Source organism: Malaya genurostris, chromosome 3 (assembly GCF_030247185.1).
Source record: "Malaya genurostris strain Urasoe2022 chromosome 3, Malgen_1.1, whole genome shotgun sequence".
Lineage (NCBI taxonomy): Eukaryota > Metazoa > Arthropoda > Insecta > Diptera > Culicidae > Malaya > Malaya genurostris.
Genome location: NC_080572.1, coordinates 61749722 through 61772103, shown reverse-complemented (window position 1 = coordinate 61772103; position 22382 = coordinate 61749722). Strand labels below are relative to the sequence as shown.

General features: G+C 36.4%; 1 protein-coding gene and 1 long non-coding RNA gene across 3 annotated transcripts in view; both read left to right on the top strand.

Annotated features, from left to right (window-relative positions):
- The window catches only part of LOC131435046 (low-density lipoprotein receptor-related protein 1), a 515798-nt gene that overhangs the window by 354472 nt on the left and 138944 nt on the right, over positions 1–22382 (top strand). The window lies entirely within an intron of this gene.
- LOC131435047 (uncharacterized) lies at positions 15559–16514 on the top strand. Of its 2 annotated transcripts, XR_009230429.1 has the most exons (3): positions 15559–15758; positions 15815–15859; positions 15920–16514. It is a non-coding gene; the product is annotated as an uncharacterized LOC131435047 (long non-coding RNA). The 2 variants fall into 2 exon arrangements; XR_009230428.1 differs by having other exon boundaries at positions 15559–15859.

Sequence of the window (22382 nt, the reverse complement as noted above, 5' to 3'; positions counted from 1 at the left end):
TCAAAGTGCATCGAGTTGTTAAACAGTAAAAATTAACTACACACGGAAAAGCCAGCGATCGCAGAAAAACTAAAATATTAGTTGTTTTTCTAAATTTGATTGGTTTAAAATTTGGTACAACCAATGGATTGTTGTTTTAACTAAACTGTCATTTTTTATTTATCGAGCTGTCGGTTTCGCAATGCCACCCAGCAGAGACACGCACCACAAACGAGTAATGAAACGTTACAGTTGAGCAATGACATACACCCTAAACGAAAAATGAAACGTTTCAATGAAGTGCCACTCGTGCAACTGAGCAATGACACAATCCCAGCAAAGTTACCTATATGCATGAAAGCAAAAAAATATCTCAGTTGTTTTAACCCAGGGGTTCTCAAACTGGGTCATGAACCTCTTTACTAAAATGAACTTAGGCTTCAGACCCACATTAACAAATTCCTTTGAAAATGCAATGTTCTGCTTTTTTAATATTGATGTAAAATACTTACCAATTTCTGCGGATGGACAAATAAACACAAATTTTATAATATGAATATTTCAAATAACAACTTATATCAAAAAATAGAGGGTCGATTTATAGACCTCGTCGACCCCCATAGTCAGCTTCCGTTTACATCGACCCCGCAAAAAGGATATCGACCCCAAAGGGTCTATATCGACCACTTTGGGAATCCCTGTTTTAACCAATTTTCCAAGTTATTTGAATATTTATTGCAATAGGCGTCAATTGCAATAAATATCTTTTACTGCTGTTCTAATAGTTTTTTCCTCCTCTTGCAGAATGGCTCGCTGGAAGAGCTTTTTTGATTCTGTTTTCAAGAATTTTGCTAATAAGCCAATGCTACAGATGTACTTTCAAGAAAATTCAAATAGTACCACTTCTCTTTAGCAGCAAATATGTTCATCTTAAATGTAAAAATGTTCTTCTTGAACGCATTGCTAGATTGATTATGATGAATAGTTTTGGAACGAAAATGATCAAATGATGCCGTAAAAGGATTCGTTTCAATATCCAGTATGGAACATCACATCACATCTCAACGAAGCAAAAGCAACGACCAAGCAAAAGTTCTATCATTTATTGCAAATTATATGTTTTTCGCACCTTGAGACAATCGTCTTTCATTTTCACTACGTTTATTTGCACTCACGATTTTCAAATTAAAACCGTAATTACATTTTACCTCTCTCGAGGCCGGTCAGAAAGACGGATACCCATGTTTAAAAAAAAGACGATTCTGAAGTTTTCCCATGCCAAACCATGTTGGAGTTTTGTTCGGACCGACTTCAGCTGTCGGTTCGGACAATGGGGTGGTAGTGACTTAATGGAAAAACTCTTAATGAAGATTTATGTTTACCCATTTCAGGGGTTTGTTGATACAATTGATATGATGCTAAATTACAAATTTATTCTGAACTCGTCATGAGACCTGCAAGAATAGAAATAAAACGCAGTCCGATGAAAACCGATCAATACTGATTAGCAATGAAATCAAATGGCACTCAAATGACGGAAAGACCGATATCAGCATTTTGGCGAAAAAATTAGTTGTTTTTCTGATTTTTGTTAGCTATTTCATGGCACAACTAAAAAAATCTTACTGTTGCTAATCTAATTTTTCAATTCTCATTCCCTTACAATTAATAAAATATTTGTTGAAATGGCTATTTTGTAGATGAAATTACCAGTTAAACGTGCTGTCATTTCTTAGCTAAGACACACTTCATTTCCATTCAACAATTTTTTTCGTTGAGTTAGAGAAATAAAACGTTGTTTTCAACCAATATAAATGGTTCAATTGGTTTCTGAAATTTGCAGCTATATGGCGCACTGACTACTAGATGGCACACTACTCCCGAAAAAAAATTCAGTCGCGGTTGTTTTTTCTATATTGGCAGGTATAAATACGATGTTGTATTGGAGGAAAAGACATAAACGAAAAATAAACTTTTTTTGTTGAAAATTTTTCTTCTGAATCGCTGTTTTCTTCTTGTGACTTCGCGAAATCGACTTTCACACTGAAAACTTTGAGCACTCGGAAAACAAAAACCGAATACAAGTAGTACATCAGACGGCGTAGGCCGGAAGGTGGGAAGAAACAAAACACTTCGTTTGACATATACAAATAAAGTGCAGCATTCGAAACTCACTTCACTGTTCCATGTAAAAACATTATTACGCACAATCGCATCAAATGCGCACAAATTCTGAATGAGTCCACTTTTCACTAAGAGTTCACGTCATTTTTACATATCGGTTTAGAAATTTATATATGAATATATCGTAACACATGCGAAAAACATCAAAACAATTCCCAAGCAGTTTCAACAAGACTGTCCTTTTTAGCTTTTTAATGGATTGTTTTGCTTTTACACTTCTCATGAGTTTTTGGATAATAAACTTGTTAATAAACCCAATTTCATTTTTGTGCTGTCCTTCAGTAATGACGGTGATAGATAAATAGAAACAAATTTTCTGATTTTAATAACAAAATTAGTTGTCAATAAGAATTTCGTGTTGGGTTGAAATATTGCTGGTTTGTGTCCAGGATATTTGCCAACTAAACACATCCTCTAAAAATAAGTTTTTTTCAGCAAAGTAAATTCTCAATTTTAACTAATTTCATAGTTATTTTGGAAATTTTGTTGTAAAAATCAACTAATTCAGAAACAGTTCTTCCGTGCAGGGAAGTATTTCAATGGTACACTATTAACAAACTGTCTGATTTAACACATGGCAGCACCAGCCAATCAGAATGCGTTCGGAGTCCGCGAGCAAAATATCTACTGCTGCATCGATATAATAGATAAACATGAACACTTTTTCCCATCATTTTCTGAGCAAAGCTTGTCGAAGCGAGACATACGGGGAGAGCAATATCGAAGACCTCACACTTTTGGAATGAAGTGAGCGCCGAAGAACAGTCACAACCGGGCACACAACAAAACCACACCGAAAGCCTGTCAGTGGAAGTTGTCAGTCTTCATGAGAGCGCTGGTCAGTTAATTTGTCCGGAAATAAAGCCGGAGTTCATTGTGAGTTCAAAATGAATCAATTGACTCCGCCCGAAATGGATTGTTTTATTTTCTTTGGAGTCCAATTCGAAATCACAATGAATTCCTAGACGAGTTTACCGAGGGTACAAGCCAAGAGTCATCTCAGTTCTTCAAGGCACTTTTCAGTCCCACAGATCATCATTAAGAATTAATTGAATTTTCTCCATTTCCTACCAAAAGCATAAGATTCATCAAAATAGAAATTGAAAAAGTTTTCGTCATCACTAACACATTCAATTACGACTGTAACGCTCTCTCGCATTGCGAAAATGAAAGTATAGATGTAGAACACATCTTTATACTAGTATATGTGTCGTTTCGAAATATACCGTGCGAAACATGGTTGCCACATATACAGTATAAATCTGTATTTTATTCATCCTAAAAAATACAGATTTAAATGTTGCGAATGGAAAGAATTTCTTAACACCGCTGAAAATTAACATTTGTTTAAAAAGTGTTTGGAGTGAACAGGATTCAAAATCCGATTTTTATTGGAAGCCGATATGGTATGTTTATGCTACATTTTTCCAGCATGTCTGGCATATTTTTTTAATATTGTCATTGATTAAAACGGTTTGTTTACTTATCTTGAACATACTTCTGATGTTATTTCTTTTTCAACCAATTTCTAATAATAATGAAATAATAATAATAATAATAATAATAATAATAATAATAATAATAATAACAACAATAATTATATCTTATTGTTATTATCATTATTGGTTGTCTTGTATTTTTAATTCATTCCAGATTTTTCAATACTAATTATGAAGTGCTAGTAATAATATTATGGATAACGGAGTTAAAGTTCTTGATATATTCCAATTATTTTTAAGCCAAGCCAATATTCGATTGCTACCTCGCACACTAAATAAACTTTCTCTTGTTTACTATAACTTTTGTTTTCTTTTTTCTTTCAGGTAATTATTTTCGACGACCTTTCTAGTACCCTATAATGACGCTATAATGTACGGCAGTGCTATTTGAGTATTTTTCCCGCACGATCCTACAGCTATCAAATGAACTGTCAGAATAACAGCTACGGCTAATTTTAACCTATCTTATGTAAGTTTGTCAAACAAGATTTCAATTACATATGAAGTGTATCTCACTGTTAAAACCAAATAACCTGTGAATCAATGCCAACCATTGTCAGTAATTCAATTGTCAAATGTCAGTGATCGGAGAATCAATCTGTTTTGCGCCATTCCAAAAACAACAACTCCGAACTAATTAAGCCCGCTTGTAGGCAGAAACAATTCTTCCTTCTTCACTCCGACGCCAACAGGGAATCACAACCACATAAATTCCCATTTCAACTAATAAATCTTGTTTATATGCGAAAGCAGTTCCGCGTCCGCCCATCTGTCACCGTTCCACCGTTCAAAGTTAATAAAGTACACCTCCGCGTTGTTGTAGCACCGATACACATTCTCTTCTCGGTACCATCGGTGCCATCCCGTTCAAAGTATCTACACAAATATGTACAGACATCTGATATCTTCTCCGGACCTATCCGGAAGCACTGGAGCACCATTATAACGTTCCCAATTTATTACCGAAACGGATGTCGTTCATTAAACATTAATTCATAACAAGTGGCTACTTCTTCTACGTTTACGCTTCGTCTTCGTTATTCGGGCTCGTTTCTTGGTCCGTAGTCCACTCAGCGGCTGCTACGTTGTTAGTAGCAGCCCGGATTAGGTCAGGAGTGCAGTCGTCCCGAGCAGGTTTAAGCCAAACGTCGGACTCGTCGGACAGGGATTTCCGGCACGAACTGGGTAGCCAATGCGGAAAAATTATATTATTCAAGAGCCTGAGGGGCAGGTGATGATGATGATGTAGTGAGGGATATCCATTTCTGGTCATAGCACGGTGATGTTTTATTCTGTTTCACTCAGTACCGCTGATTCGGCAAGGATCTTGGTTCAATTAGTTCCAACAGCTCCCGGTCAAAAAACGAAAAAAAAAGTTTGTCAAAAAATGAACATCTCTACGTAAAATATTTATAGCATAAATTGACCTTCTCCGTTCTGTACTTGCAAAACGCCATGGTTCGGAATCTTTCTTTTCCCGGATGTAGATGTTGAAGCTAATGTTTTCAGGCTTATCCGGCGGCCTCTGCTTCCGCTGGCACCGCACATCTGCGAAGGTGTCGTTAAACGGATTACATATTACGAAGATCTCTCACTGCTTTTCCCTTTTTTTGCATACCACAAGCGACGTGAGTAGAACGGAGTGAATAAAACAACCTCAAGGTAGAAAAAAAAACATTCCAACCAGGGAATCAGGGCTATTAAACTGACACTCAACGAAACCGCACCGCTATGATACTCGATCAGGAGGAAATAGTCCAGACTAATACCATATATCTCGAAATTTATTTGATGCGGGTGCGACCAGTTAATGTTGTTTCAAATAAAGAGATGGCTTTTTGGTCAATTGGTTCCTCGTCAAAACATTTATTTTTCATTAAAGGCCAACGTTTCGAAGGTTATACCTTCATCTTCAGGGCAACTGTAATTTTATGTATTATTTAGTCACAAAACTATTTTCACAAAATATAATAATTTTACAAAATGTACTCACAACGACTACAAATATTTTTCGTCAAGTATGGTGTAACATTTATAATAGTTGGTTTAAAAACGGCTACTCTACACTAAAACACAAAAACGAGACATACGAATGCAATTTGTTTAGAAATTTCAATTCGAATTACGCACTTCCCACGCACATCGACTTCGATTGAGCACTAAAATATTGCAAGCAGCGAATATGGAAGACAGTAGAACAAAAATTAGAGTGAAACAGATGAGAAATTTTTTTTTTTCATAAATACGTTTATTTCATAGGCAATATACATAAGTTTTTCTTCGCCGTGGCATCGACAATACATAGTAGTTTAAACCTAATACATTTCGAATATCATATTAGTATGTTGGTACTCATTAGTTAATCTAAACACTGTTTTTATCAAGCGAGTTGCTATTTTAAATTACATTAAATAAAATACATTTATTTTGTACATGATCTTATAACTATTTCAGGATTTTTTTTTTTTTTAAATAACTATTTATTGGAATATGAGTTAAAATTAAATTATTAAGATTTAAATTGGGTGTTCAGCCACAAGTGGTGACTTTTCAGCCCTGTTATATATATGATTTGGTTATTACCATGAAGACATCATTTGCTTCCGCAATTCTGAGATTTTTGTGTAGGGAAAATTCTAAACCTACTTGTATTGTGTAATGGGGAAAAGGAACTTATATACTAACTTACTAACTAATACAGAGAGCGAATCGATTCAATTGAAGATTGCATCGATTTTTGTCGGAATTTGCTTATAATATTATGTGACATTACATCTAATGGTTCTATATTTGTGAGTCTGTGTAACTCATTTGTACTAAACCAGGGAGGACGCTTCAGAATCATTTTCAGAATTTTATTCTGAATCCTTTGAAGCGTTTTCTTCCTGGTGGAACAACAGCTTGACCAAATTGGTACCGCATAAAGCATGGCTGGTCTGAAAATTTGTTTATAAATTAACAATTTGTTTTTTAGACAGAGCTTAGAATTTCTGTTTATAAGAGGATATAAACATTTAATATATTTATTACACTTTGCCTGGATTCCTTCAATGTGATCCTTGAAAGTTAGTTTTTTGTCATACGTTAAACCTAAGTATTTAGCTTGATCAGACCATGTCAATTCCAAGCCATTCAATTTGAGAATGTGATTATTGTTTGGTTTAAGAAAAGAAGCTCTTGGCTTGTGAGGAAAGATAATTAATTGCGTTTTTGTTGCATTTGGTTTAATTTTCCATTTTGACAGATAATCACTGAAAATATTTAAACTTCTTTGTAGGCGACTGCAGATCACTCTTAGATTTCTACCTGTGGCTAACAGACTTGTGTCGTCACAGAATAGCGATTTCTGACAACCAACGGGTAGATTTGGAAGATCAGAAGTGAAAATATTATACAAGATTGGAGCTACACTCGAACCTGAAGAGTACGATCAGTTAAATAATTTTGAATCATTTTGATCAAATAAATAGGAAACTGGAAATCAGACATTTTTGCTATTAAACCTTTGTGCCAAACACTGTCGAATGCTTTTTCTATGTCTAGAAGAGCAGCTCCAGTGGATAACCCAGAAGATTTATTTGATTTTATCATGTTCGTTACTCTGACAAGTTGATGAGTAGTTGAATGTTCATGACGAAATCCAAACTGCTCTGGTAAAAAAATTGAATTTTCATTTATATGAGTCATCATTCTCAACAAAATATTTTTTTCAAAAAGTTTACTGATAGAAGAAAGTAAGCTAATTGGGCGATAACTTGATGTTTCTGCTGGGTTTTTATCAGGTTTTAGGATAGGAATTACTTTAGCGTTTTTCCATCTTTTTGGGAAGTAAGCTAATGAAAAACACTTGTTGAAAATTTTAACCAGGAGTCTCAAGGCAACATCGGGAAGATTTTTAATAAGAATATTAAAAATTCCATCATTACCAGGAGCCTTCATGTTTTTGAGTTTCCTAATAATTGATTTAATTTCATCAAAATTCGTCTCAATAATGTCATCGTGTGATAACACTTGGGTTGAAATATGATCATATTTCAGTGAGACTTCATTTTCAATAGGACTCACAACGTTTAAATTAAAATTGTGGACACTCTCGAACTGTTGAGCAAGTTTTTGAGCTTTTTCGCCAGTTGTAAGAAGTATTTGATTTCCTTCCTTGAGAGCAGGAATTGGTTTCTGAGGTTTCTTAAGAACCTTAGAAAGTTTCCAGAAAGGTTTAGAATATGGTTTAATTTGTTCGACTTCTTTAGCGAAATTTTCATTTCGCAAAAGAGTAAATCTATGTTTAATTTCTTTTTGTAAATCCTTAACTATGTTTTTCATAGCAGGATCACGAGAACGTTGATATTGTCGTCGACGAACATTCTTCAACCGAATGAGCAGTTGAAGATTGTCATCGATGATAGGAGAATTTAATTTAGTTTGAGCTTTGGGAACTGAAAGATTTCTAGCTTCGATAATATAATGATTCAAATTATCAATTGCTGTGTCAATGTCCGCAGAATTTTCTAAAATAGTTTCATGATCCACATGATTTTCAATGTGAGATCTGTAATCCAACCAATTAGCTCTATGATAGTTGAAAATAGAACTAATTGGATTAATTATAGCCTCGTTGGAAAGTCTGAATGTTACAGGAAGATGATCTGAGTCAAAGTCAGCATGAGTAATCGGTTCACTACAAATGTGACTTTGATCTGTTAGAACCAGATCAATTGTAGACGGGTTTTTCACGGAAGAGAAACAAGTAGGATTACTGGGATGAAGAACTGTAAAGTAACCAGCTGAGAGTTGATTATGAAGTATTTTACCATTACTGTTATTTTGCCTACAATTCCACTGGACATGCTTAGCATTTAAGTCCCCTATTACGAAAAATTTCGATCGATATCTTGTAAGTTTTTGCAAATCGCCTTTAAAGAAATTTAATTGTTCGCCGGTGCATTGGAATGGCAAATATGCTCCAGCGATGAAATAAATTCCATGAATGGTTTCAACTTCGATTCCCAAGCTTTCAATAACTTTAGTATTGAAAGAAGGTAAAATTCGATGTTTAATTTGCCGTTGGACAAAAATGGCAACTCCACCACCCATTCCAGTAAACCTGTCAAATCGATGAACCACATAATGTGGATTACTTTTCAATTTTACATTTGGTTTAAGAAAAGTTTCTGTCACAATGGCAATATGAATTTTGTGCACTTTGAGAAAATTATTAAATTCATCTTCACTCGATTTCAAAGATCGAGCATTCCAATTTAAAATATTCAAATAATTATTTAACATCACTGCTAAATTTTAAATTCATTATAATATTATTTGCAAATTTCCATCCGATTTGAAATGCTTCAAAAAGTGATGAAGTCGAATTCATTTGGATGATCATTTGAAAAAGTTGATTTTGTAGGTAGACCATTTTATTTTCAGTTATATCGCCTAAATCGACTTCATTTAAAGAAGCGAATGGCATTGAAGGAATATTTGTAGGTAGACTGCCATTAGAAGAAGATGATTTGGCCGGTCTACCTATTAATAAATTGTTTTCGTTAGAAGAAGAACTGCAAGGCGGTCCTGTGTTTTGATTATTTACATTAGAAGAAATAGGTGATAGATTTCTACCTAATATACCAGCATAACTGACATTAGAAGAAGATGATGACGAGGTCGATCTACCTGTCAATAAATTGTTTTCGTTAGAAGACGAATTGGCAGGCGTACCTGTTTTTTGTTTCGAAGAAGGCGTGGCATTTGTAACGGTTTTTTGATTTTCAGGTATGTTCTGTAAATTTAAGGTCGTTGATTTGACTTGTTGTCGAAGCGAACGAGCGTTTAAAATTTTTTCCCTGACAGGACATTTCAAATAATTGGATTTATGATTTCCATTGCAATTTGAACATGAAAATTTATCAGTGGTTTCATTCATTGGACAAACGTCTTTCGAATGCGATTTACCACAATTCAAACACCGTATATCCATATGACAATTTTTGGTTCCATGACCGAAGCCTTGGCAACGACGACATTGCGTTAAGTTTGCAATACGATTATGCCGTTTATAATGTTCCCAATGAATTTTAATGTGGGAAATGAAACGTACTTTTTCTAAAGTTTTCAAATTGTTTACATCACTTCGATTGAAGTGTATTAGGTAAAGTTCATGGGAAATTCCAGAGCGTGGTTTAGAAGTACCATTCGCTCTTTTTTTCATAAGTATTACTTGGGAAGGGGCAAAACCAAGCAATTCTTTTAGTTCATTTTTAATTTCATCAATACTTTGATCATTTGATAATCCTTTCAAGACAGCCTTGAAGGGTCTGTCTGATTTTATATCATATGAATAAAATTTATGAAGTTTCTCGGTCAAATATCGAATAAGACGTTCGTAATCTTCCAATCCATCCACCAAGACTCGACATTCTCCTCTTCGTCCGATTTGAAATGAGACTTTTACTTCCGGGAGAAAAGTAGAAAGCTCAGTACGGAATGCTTTGAAGTCGGAAATCATCACAGTCACTGGTGGCATAGATTGATGTTTCTTCCCAGAACGACAAGCGTCCATTTTGGGAATTTTTGAAGAATTTTCTTCTATGTCGCTACAATCGGATTCAGGAAGAATCTCGTAAATATTGTTAGACGGCATAGGATCAACGGAAGGGAAATCCGTTCGTTGTCTTTTATTTTTACATTCAGATTCTATAAGATCGTGAATGTTATTTGAAAAATGTTGAATAACGGATTGTGATTTATTCCGTATTGAATTATTTTTAGCCTTAGGCTTGTTGCCTTTCCGGTTGGACGCAGGCATTTTTGAAATTAATGAAATTTTAAATTAAATTAACTAGGCTAAATTAGTCTTCGATTAGACTCCTAGCTAGCCTTAAAAAAGGCTGATTAATTTCTTAGTCACTCTAATATCACTCTTTGTATCACTTAGTCACTCTAATATCACTATTTGTATCACTTAGTCACTTAGTTAGTGATTCAGGTAGCATTGAAAAAGACTGGAGCCTTGAATCAATGATACTCTAGGTAGCCAGGAAAAACTTCCAGGAGCCAAGAGCTATACGCGTGCGGTGCGAACGACTGTTCAACACCGACTGAACTATTTCAGGATTGTTTGTATCAGTTCACAACTTATATTCAATATCCTATAGTTGGCTATTGGTTGAACTCATGGAAGAGAAAACAGTCTAACATAAAATAAAATTTAAATTGGAACTCCAATGGATTTAATGAAATGATAAAGAAGTTTCATGTATGGAAGGTCACGACAAGCAAGAATGTCGCGAACTGGGACATTGGATAGTCTACCTTGGGTACGCAAGGAATTTATTAGTTGAGATCTGACATCACGAAACTCCACGCATGTCCAAACAACATGGTCAATATCGCTGTAACCTTCGCCGCAAGCACAATGATTAGTCTCGGAAAGTCCAATTCGAAGGAGATGTGCATCTAACGTGTAGTGATTGGACATGAGTCTGGACATCACACGAATGAAATCTCTACTCACATCCAGTCCCCTGAACCATGCCTTTGTCGATATTTTAGGAATAATTGAGTGCATCCACCGACCCAGATCATCTTTATCCCAAGAAGCTTGCCAGCTGACCAGTGTTCTTTTGCGGGACGCGCTATAGAATTCGTTGAAAGCAATCGGTCTCTCATAAATTTCACCCTCAATAGCACCACGTTTGGCTTAAATATCGGCTTTTTCATTGCCTGGAATGGAGCAATGAGCCGGAACCCAAACTATTGTGATTTGATAATTATTATTCAATATGACGTTCAGACACTGTTTTATTTTGGCCAAGAAAAAAGGTTCATTTTTGCAAGCGGCGTTTGAGCGAATAGCTTCAATTGCACTTAGACTATCTGTGAAAAGAAAATAATGGTTTGGAGATAATGTGATGATTACACTCAAGCTATAATGAACTGCTGCTAACTCTGCTATATAAACAGATGCAGGTTCTTGAAGCCTAAATGAGACCGAAACATTATTGTTGAATATACCAAACCCAGTAGCCTCTTCAATTCGTGATCCGTCCGTGTAAAATATTTTCGCAGAGTCAATATGCCTGAACTTACTTGTAAATATTTTTGGGATTTCCATCGAGCGTAAACGATCTTTCAAATGGAAGAACTCCCGCCAGAACTTCAAGACTCATTGTATGTGTCGAATGCATGCACCCTAAAGCAATTCGCAAACAACGATACTGAATTCGCTCCAGTTTGATAATATGAGAGTTTGCAGTGGAACGAAAGCAAACGCATCCATATTCCATCACTGAAAGTATCGTTGTCTGATACAATTTTATTAGATCTTCCGGATGAGCACCCCACCAAGATCCTGTTATTGTTCGAAGAAAATTTACTCTTTGTTGGCATTTTGTTATCAGAAACCTAATGTGTCCTCCCCACGTGCATTTGGAATCAAACCACACCCCAAGGTATTTGAAAGTCCAAACCTGTTGGATCATTCTTCCCATCATATGAAGCTGAAGCTGCGCGGGATCATGCTTTCTTGAAAAGACGACCAGCTCTGTTTTCTCCGCAGAGAATTCGATACCCAGATGAACAGCCCAAACGGACAAGTTATCTAAGGTATCTTGCAATGGTTTTTGCAGATCAATAGCTTTGGGTCCAGTAACTGAAACTACGCCATCATCTGCCAATTGTCTTAGTGTACATGGGGTTACTAGACAGCTGTCAATGTCATTCACGTAAAAATTATAAAGGAGCGAACTGAGGCATGATCCTTGCGGTAGACCCATGTAGCTAATTCTGAATGTTGCCAAATCGCCATGTGAAAAATGCATGCGTTTCTCTGACAACCAGATGAGAAATGATAGACAGCGAAATCGGAGGCGAGATTGACAGTTAATGTGTGAGAGAGAGCAACAGACCGGAGTATACATCATTCAAATTATGCGTGCCGGTCCTGAAGTTAATGGTTGAACTGTCAGTAGAAATATGGCACATTTCCAATATTTGTAAAGCATTAGTTCTGTTTTCTTGATCGAGAATTCTGGTTTTGTTTAGATCAAAACTGTGTTCATTGTCGATCATATGAACCATCAATGCGATTTTTTTTAACTCATCTATAACCGTTGTTTCAGTTGATGTGTAGTCAGACCAATGTAAGAAATATCGCAATCAATGCAGGGAATGCGATAGATCATATTGCATCTGACAAGTTTCGGTGTCGGATCCTTCAATTTGGAGAAAAGAGATGCGTTAGTTTTCAAACATTTGAAACCTAGACGCACATTTCTCTGGTTTCGTTTTACAATTTTTGCAATCGCCGGGGTGAGGGAATCAACGTGATGAAGAGATCTAAATACTGTCTGATAAAAATTTTTGTGACAAAATAATACATAACATTACAGTTGCTCTGAAGATGAAGGTATAACCTTCGAAACGTTGGCCTTTAACGAAAAATAAATGTTTTGACGAGAAACCAATTGACCAAAAAGCCATCTCTTTATTTGAAAGATATATCTCGAAAAATCACCATAGCCCCCCCTAATTTTTGTAATTTAATTGTACGGGGGGGTACATGAAATTTTCGAAACCGAAAAAAAAAATTTGATGCCAAAAGTCTTAGAATTGCATGAAAAGTCGAGATTTATTGTCATCTCGAATTATTTTTTTTTTGAAAATATCGACTTTCTGGGACTTAGAAAAAATAGTTCCAGAAAGTCGATTTCTTCAAAAAAAATTTTTTTTTTGGATGACACTAAATCTTGACGTTTCATGCAATTCTAAGACGCTTGGCATCAAAAAAAATTTTCGGAAATTTCATGTACTTCCCCCTATGGCAATTTTTCAAGATAGAAGATTTTCAAATCTTTACCGCTGGGTAGCACCCCTTACCTATGTCCGATTTAGCTCAAATTTTGCATGGGCACTTTTTTCGAGGTACTTAAACTTTTGAACAATAGCGCTTAACTAAATTGGAGGTGATCCCAAAATATTGGCACGCTTATATACATTAGAGTGATAAAAAACAACGTGTTTTGTCGGTTACGTCACTTATACCATTATATCTCCGGATCCAAAAGTCACAGCCATTTAATCTTCGAACTTGATCAATGGCCTAATAATAGCTTTTAACTATGCCTAGGTTTGTTGAAATCGATTCAGCCATCTCCGAGAAACTTGCGCGGTATAACAGACATTTTCCTATCTCGTCGAACTGAGTCGAATGGTATATAACACTATGGGTCTTCGAGGCTCCGTTCGAAAGTCGGGTTTTCCAGCAATTCTATAGAGAAAAGCAAAATAGGTATATAATTCGCTCAAACTTTAGAAAAATATTCCGAGGCCCGGAGGGCCGAATGTCATATACCAATCGATTCAATTCGACGAACTGAGCAAATGTTCGTGTGTATGTGTGTGTGTGTATTTGTGTATGTGTGTTGCCAACAAAGAGGTCGAGGTCTCAGAGATGGCTGGACCGATTTTGATCAAACTAGTCGCAAATGAAAGGTCTTCCCGTCTCCCTGAACGCTATTGAATGGGTTTTAGATCGGATGTTTACTTTTTGAGTTATACGAAGTTTTATGTCAAAATTTTTAGTTTTTGACAGTATCTGTCACACTTGACCCTGAAAACAGAATATGTTTACAGACTTAGATTCCGCACGGTAATAGCTATCCAACAAGCCATAGATTGTTAAAATTCGTCCATTTCTAACGGTTATATCGACATTTTTATGTAAGCGACTTTTCCCCCTATTTCAGCAGTAGGAGTATGACAAATGCCATTTCTGCTCTAAAGTGCAAAACCAGAGCAATCCTCGCCACCAGTTTTTCTCAATGAAAAACGCCAAAAGCAATGCTTGGGAGCCATGTGAAACACGATTTTTTATACTGTTACATACAATTGTTTCTAAGTACCAAAAAAGACTGTGTACAGCATCCTTATTCATGACATTTTGCCTCGGACCGATTTTAGCACGGTTCGTTTTTGGCAACATAATCGTTCGAATATGCCATATGTAAACCAGATGATGACAGCCTTTTCGAGTTGAAAGCAATTCCATAATTATAATGATTTAAACTATTTACAGCAATAAATGCTGCAAGAACATAACACTCATATACCATTCGAATCAGTTCGTCGAGATCAGCTAATGCGTATATGACAAATAATTTCGCTCAATTTTCTCGAAAATGACTCAACCGCTTTTTACAAACTCAGATTCCAATGAAAAGTCGTATGGTCCTAAACAAGGTTCCTGAATTATGCCTGGTTCCGAAACTACAGGATGATATGTGAAACGAAGGTAAAATTCTGTAACTCATTTTTCTCGTAGATGGCTGAACCGATCTAAGATCAAATGAAATCTAAAAATCATCCAATATTCAAATGAAAAGTTTTAAGATCCTATAAAACATCTTGCTTTTTAGTCAGACCAAACTTCCGGTTTAGGGGATACAGGGTGATTAGTATAAAAATGTCTATTTCACATAAATTAATCAGGTTTATCGGGTTTACAAATTTGAATAGTCGATAACTAAATAAACTTGTGTCATGTCTTCACTGTTTTTCAAACATTTTGAAACAAATGTAAACTATACAGCTACTCAGATGAATTTGTCTGATTTCGGCTACACCGATTTTCGAATTCCGGTTCCAGTATCGTTTTTCTAAGCTCAATCGTTTTCTCAAAAAAAAAACCCAATCGACAAAGTTTAAATTAAAAATTTTATCCAATTCTTATGTAACCCTGTGGGTTTCATGTAAATTACTTGTTGGCTCCACCACCAATTCCTCTCTACCTAGTTTCCCCTTGGCTACTCGTAAGCGAGTTACTCTCCCTCTCTTGGGTAACGCACCTGGCACTCGATGAGTGTCATGCTACCCAGAATCGATCTCTTTAGACCGCGACTGTCCAGCAAGACAGAAGTGCGCGACGGAAACTAAAATTTATATCTAGTGGATGAAGAAAAATCGTAACCGCGTAAATTGTACAAATATCTCAGTATCAGTCGTTAGTGATAGGTTAAAAAGTTATAGTATGTAAAATTGAGAATTAGTATGAGAAGTAAACGTGAAAAGTGTGCAAATGTGCTTATATCTAATAGTACGGTTAGTTGAAAATTTATTCTAATATGATCTAGGGTCTTAAAACAAATTATATTCAGATTCAACTGTACTGAGAAAACACGGTGAAAGGAGTGATTTTAATTGTAAGAATCAATTTCGGATATTAAATTGTAAATTAATTTATGTATTGTACATAACCTTAGATTCGACATTAGTTGGTTGAAAAAAAGAATAATGACGTCACCGGTGCTAATGCTCGTGCAGGTTCGCTTGTCTGCGGACCTTTTTTCTTTACGATCGGAACAAGTTCCGATCTTTCTTCACAGTTTATATAACGGGTTACGGCGTGGAGTGAAGTTACCAAAGAAACGCCAGCGATCGACCGCCATAACAACCAACTAAGCGTCCATCGTCGATTAACGCCATTTTGGAGCGCGGCTAGTACCGACCGTAGTTTGGCGCCATTGTGTTAGCAGCACGAGGTCGCCTAGAGAAAACACACATCGCAAGCCAGAATTGATGGTGATGGGTACAGGGAGTATCGAAGAGACCACGTTGAACGAAATTCCAACGGCCCAACTCAACATACGGTTCTGTGGAAACGAAGGTAGCCGATTCCTGAAAGTTCGGCTAACAGGCCAACAAGCGACAGGGACAACCACAGACAAGCGGATGTACCAGGTATCGGGTGACGTCAGTAGTAAGTAAGAAAAGATCTTGTGAATTTAGTTAGTAAGTCAAAAGTTAGACTAGGGCATTTAGAGGAGGATGAAATTAAAGCAGGTGATTATTGAACAATTTACACTGGTTCTCGCTCCCATTACGATTTCCCTGGCTTCAATGAGCCATACATAAATGCTCTTGCATGACGGTTACCTCGAAAGGGTTTTGATTCAGTCCGCTTTTGAGCATCCCTAGTTGTGGAGTTGTTTTGCCGCAGTCCGGTGGAAACCCCATTGGTCTAATGGACTAAGCCCGTTCCCCCGTTACTGCTAAAAGAGGTGGTATGAGGGTGGTGTAAGTATTCGATCTGCGTCCGGTGTAAGCGACCCTTAGAGCATTCCCAGCGATTTCCTAAAACATAGGAGCCAGTGGTTTTAATAAAACTGAAAGTTTCACTTACTTTCGATTCTGGAATTACATGATGATGCATTTTTGAAATTCAAACCGATGTAGAAGATGACAATCCCGAAAAGATTTAAAGTTGGACTCAAAACTATTGCAATTTATTCGTCATATGTCCACACGAATCATTTTGGGTTAGGCTAGTTCCTGAATACCGGCTCTGGAGGTACCATAAATAATGACGAAAAACTCTAAAGTGGAACTTACTTCGACATATCATGGAATGTTCAATCGGTTGTCACACTTTTAGATTCAAATTCGATCCGATTTGCAGTTTCGACATTACAGAGTAATTAATGTCATGAGAACTGAGACACCGAAGAATATTCATGCAAAAAACACATTCGGATTGATTAAAAAAAGGTATCATCTCACTGCTAGGTAGATTAAGCACGATTTTTGTTAAAAAAATCGAGTAACTCGAAAAATCTGCGTAAAAAGACGCAAAATGAAAAAAAATTTGTTTGATGAGAATGTCTTAGAAATGCATGAAACGTAGAGATCTGGTGTAATCTTGAAAAAGCCTGTTTTAATCCACCTAGTGGTGTAATGATGCCTTTCTCATGTATAATATTGTGGTATTCTATTCAAAAATTTTCTCTTCGATTTCTGAAAAAAACAAGGGATTGCTTGTGCATGAACTAGTATAACATACAGAATGAAACAATACTTTGCTCACGTAGGTTATTCTTAAGAAAACGAAGTGGGTTCACTATTATATGCACTTCCGGTACCGGAACCCAAGAACCGGTATAATCGAAGTTGGATCGTATGGCCACCAACTAACATGACGTACAAACTCTACTAGTTTTTATTCAAATTTTGAAGATTTCATCCAATTTTACCATTTTAATGACGATTTAAATGTTTGATGTATCCGAAAATATGCAGTAATTTTTGGTAGAACCATAAGACCTTTCATTTAAGCCCAAGATTGGGAATAAGGGTTTTGAACCCAGTTTACAACATTTTTTACGTGTTTTGTTCCGCCAGTTTAAGTGACGGTGTACAATACTGAACACACTTTACCCTATAACTCCGGAACCGAAAGTCGGATCCGGATGAAATTTCGTATGGGACCATTAGACCTCTCATTCGAATTTAAGTTTGTCAAAATCGGTTCTGCCATCTCCGAGAAAACTTAGTGAGATTATTTGACACACACACAATAATTTGAGACCACGTAACTTCGTAAATCCGCGTAGAAAAAATAAACCGCAAAATTGAAGAATTTTTTTTTCGATGCCAAATATCTTAGAAATGCATGAAACGTTAAGATATGGTGTCACCTAAAAAAATATGTTTTTGGAAATGATCGACTTGGGAAATTCGTTGCCGCGTCGAAATACATGCAAAAGTCGAAACAGTTTGTGAGTAAGTGGGTGAATCGTTTCGAAGAGGTGAAAAATGTCATTTTGGGAGCTTTCGCGTGCGAGCACAAAAGAACTGTTTCGAAGCGCGAAGCGTACGCGGTACTCATTTTGGAAAAGTTCTGAGATCGATTCTCGCATTGCATAAAGGCCACTACTCTGTATTAAAAAAATCGCATCATTCCACTTTACCGATCGCGAGTTATCGTGACCACGCTCATATGTAATATACTGTATGATATTTAGGGAAACTAGCAGCAATATGTTGTACTAAATAGTAACCGTTGTGACCGTAATCGAAATATATTTGGTTTCAAGTACTATATATGGGGAATGCAATGGCGAAGAAAAACTTTTGAGCTTCCACTAAAACAAGAAATTTCAATATATTACTGTGAATGTTCATAATAGCTTATTGAAGACATCATATTATTCTCTGAACCGACTTTCGTAATAAGAGCCAACAATCAATTAACTTTATTTGTACCGTGTAGTGAAACTGGTAATAAGCGGCACTGTATAACGGGCAGGTCACACCCCTTATTGAAACATTGGTCTACAATGATTTATTATGATTTATGATGATCTCAAAGCGCTGTTCATCGATGAACGCAAATAAAAAGCGGTTGGTATGTTCGAATGATATTAAAACACTGTTCCTCCCTAATCAAATTATTGCTGCTGCTCCCGTATAATCGGGTTCTGTCAACCTAACCGATTCTACCGTAGGTTTGTCCATTTGGTGCATTTCAACCATGAAAATGGAAATTCCCTCCGGCAACCACCCGCTCCGTTTTCACCCGTTACTGGTAAACAAATACAGAAATGAACAAACAAACCCTTCCTCGGCCCGCACAGGCACAGGTCATATCCGAAACCACGGAAAATCCCAAATGTCGCATCGTCTATCGAAAATCGACAGACCGTGTTTTGAGGCTCTTTTTGTGTGCAGGTGGACATGCAGGGTAGTTTCGTTCAACTGGTTGTAGTTTGTTCGCTTCCGAAAACTGGAAACGAGTCAACAAAATGTGAAATTGAATTTATCGGGAAAATATTTATTTGAACCAAAGCTCGAAGCTCGAAACACTGGTGTTTCGAAGACTATCTTTCAAGGTAGTGATCGACTAATGTCGTTTTCGCTTGATGCCAAACCCAACCCAGTTTCAACCCTAACTGCTGTCGAACCGTTTGTTTGAAGCTAGTATCGAACCTAGTTTCAACGTTGTTGAACTGAAAATCGAGTAAGTTTCAAACCTGGTTTTTATATCAGGTTTGCTCAAACCCCCGTTGCTAAGTGCGAATCTAACACAGTTTCGCGAAAAGCGTTTGTTTGATGAAACTACCCTGGGTCAGTTTCAGTTTCCTCATGCGAAAACGACATAATAATATCGTTTTCGTTTATTGATCAGAGCAGCCCGAAAGCTGACCCAGAGTCGCCCAAACCACTTTAGAGATGTTTGTTTTGGTAACCTGGAGTCGCTCTAGATCGGACTCCAATCGCGTAGTTTTGCTCTAAAAATTTTCGCGACACATCCACGACATCCATGCGAGTTTGTTTATTTTGTCTTTTTTCTATGAGTTGTTGTTTAGGGCGCGTACCACGTGTTCGTTTTACTCGGAGTCAGAGTCACCCGCGTGTAGATTCAAAAACGAAAACGGTATAAGGTTGCAGCTGATGTATCATTCATTGCTTGAAGACTACCTTTGTTCGGCTGTTGCGTTATTATACACTCAAACCTCCGTTTACGTTACGTTATATATATATATATATATATATATATATATATATATATATATATATATATATATATATATATATATATATATATATATATATATATATATATATATATATATATATATATATTCATTGTATGCAAAAACCTCTTATGAAGTATGTTCGTAAACAAAAGTTTTTTTTTGTTCGAAATCCTTCGGGAAAGTGGTGAAAAACTAGAAAATTGGTTCGTTTGTAATTGGACATTTTCCACTCAATGCATGCTAGATCTCCGATAATTGTTTGGCGTGTACGAAGTTGCGAAATGCTAGCTGACTGTAGAGCAAAATATGAATACTAGATTAGGCCTGTGTGTTTTAGGGCACTTTAGAAAGCTATTTTCACGCTTCAAATCTGATTCTATCAGAAACGGTAACGAATATAAAAAAACCCAACTGACAATCTCTTAGATAATTAGTTTAGATTATTCTGTGAAAAGGCTATAGCTTCATGTTGTTTTACCACATTCGAAAGGTCATAGACTGGAAACAATTTTCTCAAAGTTTCAACCCTTTAACTGCCATATTGACGGAGCTAGGGTGGTTCTATTGATTTTTAATTTAATAGATTTTTGAAGAAACGGCTACTCCGAAAAATTTAAAAAAAAATCAGGTGTATTTAAGCCATTATGGGGAAGGTTTGCAATTTTTTCCCAAAAATTTTTAATATGAATTTCTTCCATTAAAAAATACTAGAAAATTTTGAAACATAAATTTTCCCTCTTCCAATTTTTGCACCACCCTAGATTTTTTAGTGATAAATAAAAAATTTTTGGACATGTTGAAGTGGTATGTTTTCATATTTTCAAAAAATGTGGACGACCACAATATTTGATTTTTTCTTAAAAATAAATAACAGTCAACCATGCGTCCCCATCAGGTTCTGATAGAAGGAAACGCATGGTACTTTGTGCTAGTAATTCATGCAACTCAAGCGCAGGGCTTAGAAATCGAAGTAACGAAAAGGAGGAAATGAGTTTCAACCTTTGCAAATTTCAACCTTTGCACACGATAATACTTCGGGTCCAACTTAAAAAGCTACAAAGCAAGAACTTACTGGTATGTGGTTCATATATGAATGGTAGTAATATATGAACGTCGCGAGTATCACACATATGAAATTCGGTTACGGCAGTCAAGAACTAGAGCGGGTGTCAGTTTCTAACGTGTTGCTGATGGATGTAATGAAAAAATAATGCAAGAAAGAATGAAAATTTCATTACAGTGTAAAAAGTTATCATAAAGATATGTTATTGAGGGATGTCTATAGTTTTCTGGAGCTTGAGCTTGAGCGACCACCCCTGGTTGCTACTCCGTTCCTGATCGGGATTAGCTGAAATTGTACAGGAAGTTTCTAGATGATCCGACCTGGGACTGGTAAATCATCCTTCAATGTACATCTTCTGGTAACCCCAGAATTCATTGATCAGTACCGGCGTCGGCCAGGCCCGAACGTAGATCGTCTAAGGAATGGGAAGGGATGTTAGTCCAACACTTGTTGTTACTAGAGGCCGTATATACTACTGCGCACTCCACAAGTATCACGGGAGAAGGATATTTGTTAGTAAAAATTTCAATATTGGTATTATTCGCGCGTGACTCAGTATGTTCCGGTTTCAAGATGCTCGGATGCACCACTAAACTCGCTGACTTCCCGAGTGAACTTTTCAACAATATCCTATATTGAAGTCCCGGGAAGTTTTGATTCCCAGCTCTTATTCGAGGAAACTGAAGAAAAAGAAAAGTAAAGAATAAAAACGTCCCTATTTTTACCTTTTTGTCTTTCTCTATAAAAAGGTATTAGAATTGCTGGAAAACTCGACTTTTGAACTGAGCCTCGGAAACCCATAGTGTTATATACCATTCGACTCAGTTCGACGAGATCGGAAAATGTCTGTGTGTGTATGTGTATGTGTATGTGTATATGTGTGTGTATGTGCACTTTTAGAAGATATTTATACGCGCTCAATTTTCTCAAAGATGGCTGAACCGATTTTAACAAACTTAGGCTCGTTTGAAAGGTACTGTCGGGCTATTGATCAAGTTCGAAGACCAAATGGCTGTGACTTTTGGTTCCGGAGATATAACGGTATAAGTGACGTAACCGACAAAACACGTTGTTTTATACCGCTCTAATGCATACAAGGGTGCCAATATTTCGAGATCATATCTAATTTCGTAAAGCGCTATTGTTCAGAAGTTTAAGCATCATTTTCGATCCTTTAAAAGTACCACAGGGCGGAGTACATGAAATTTCCGAAATCGAAAATTTTTTTTGATGTCAAAAATCTTAAAATTGCATGAAACGTCGAGATTTAGTGTAATCTCAAAAAAAAATTTCTTGAAAAATCGACTTTCTGGGACTTTTTTGATATTTTTAGTCCCAGAAAGTCGA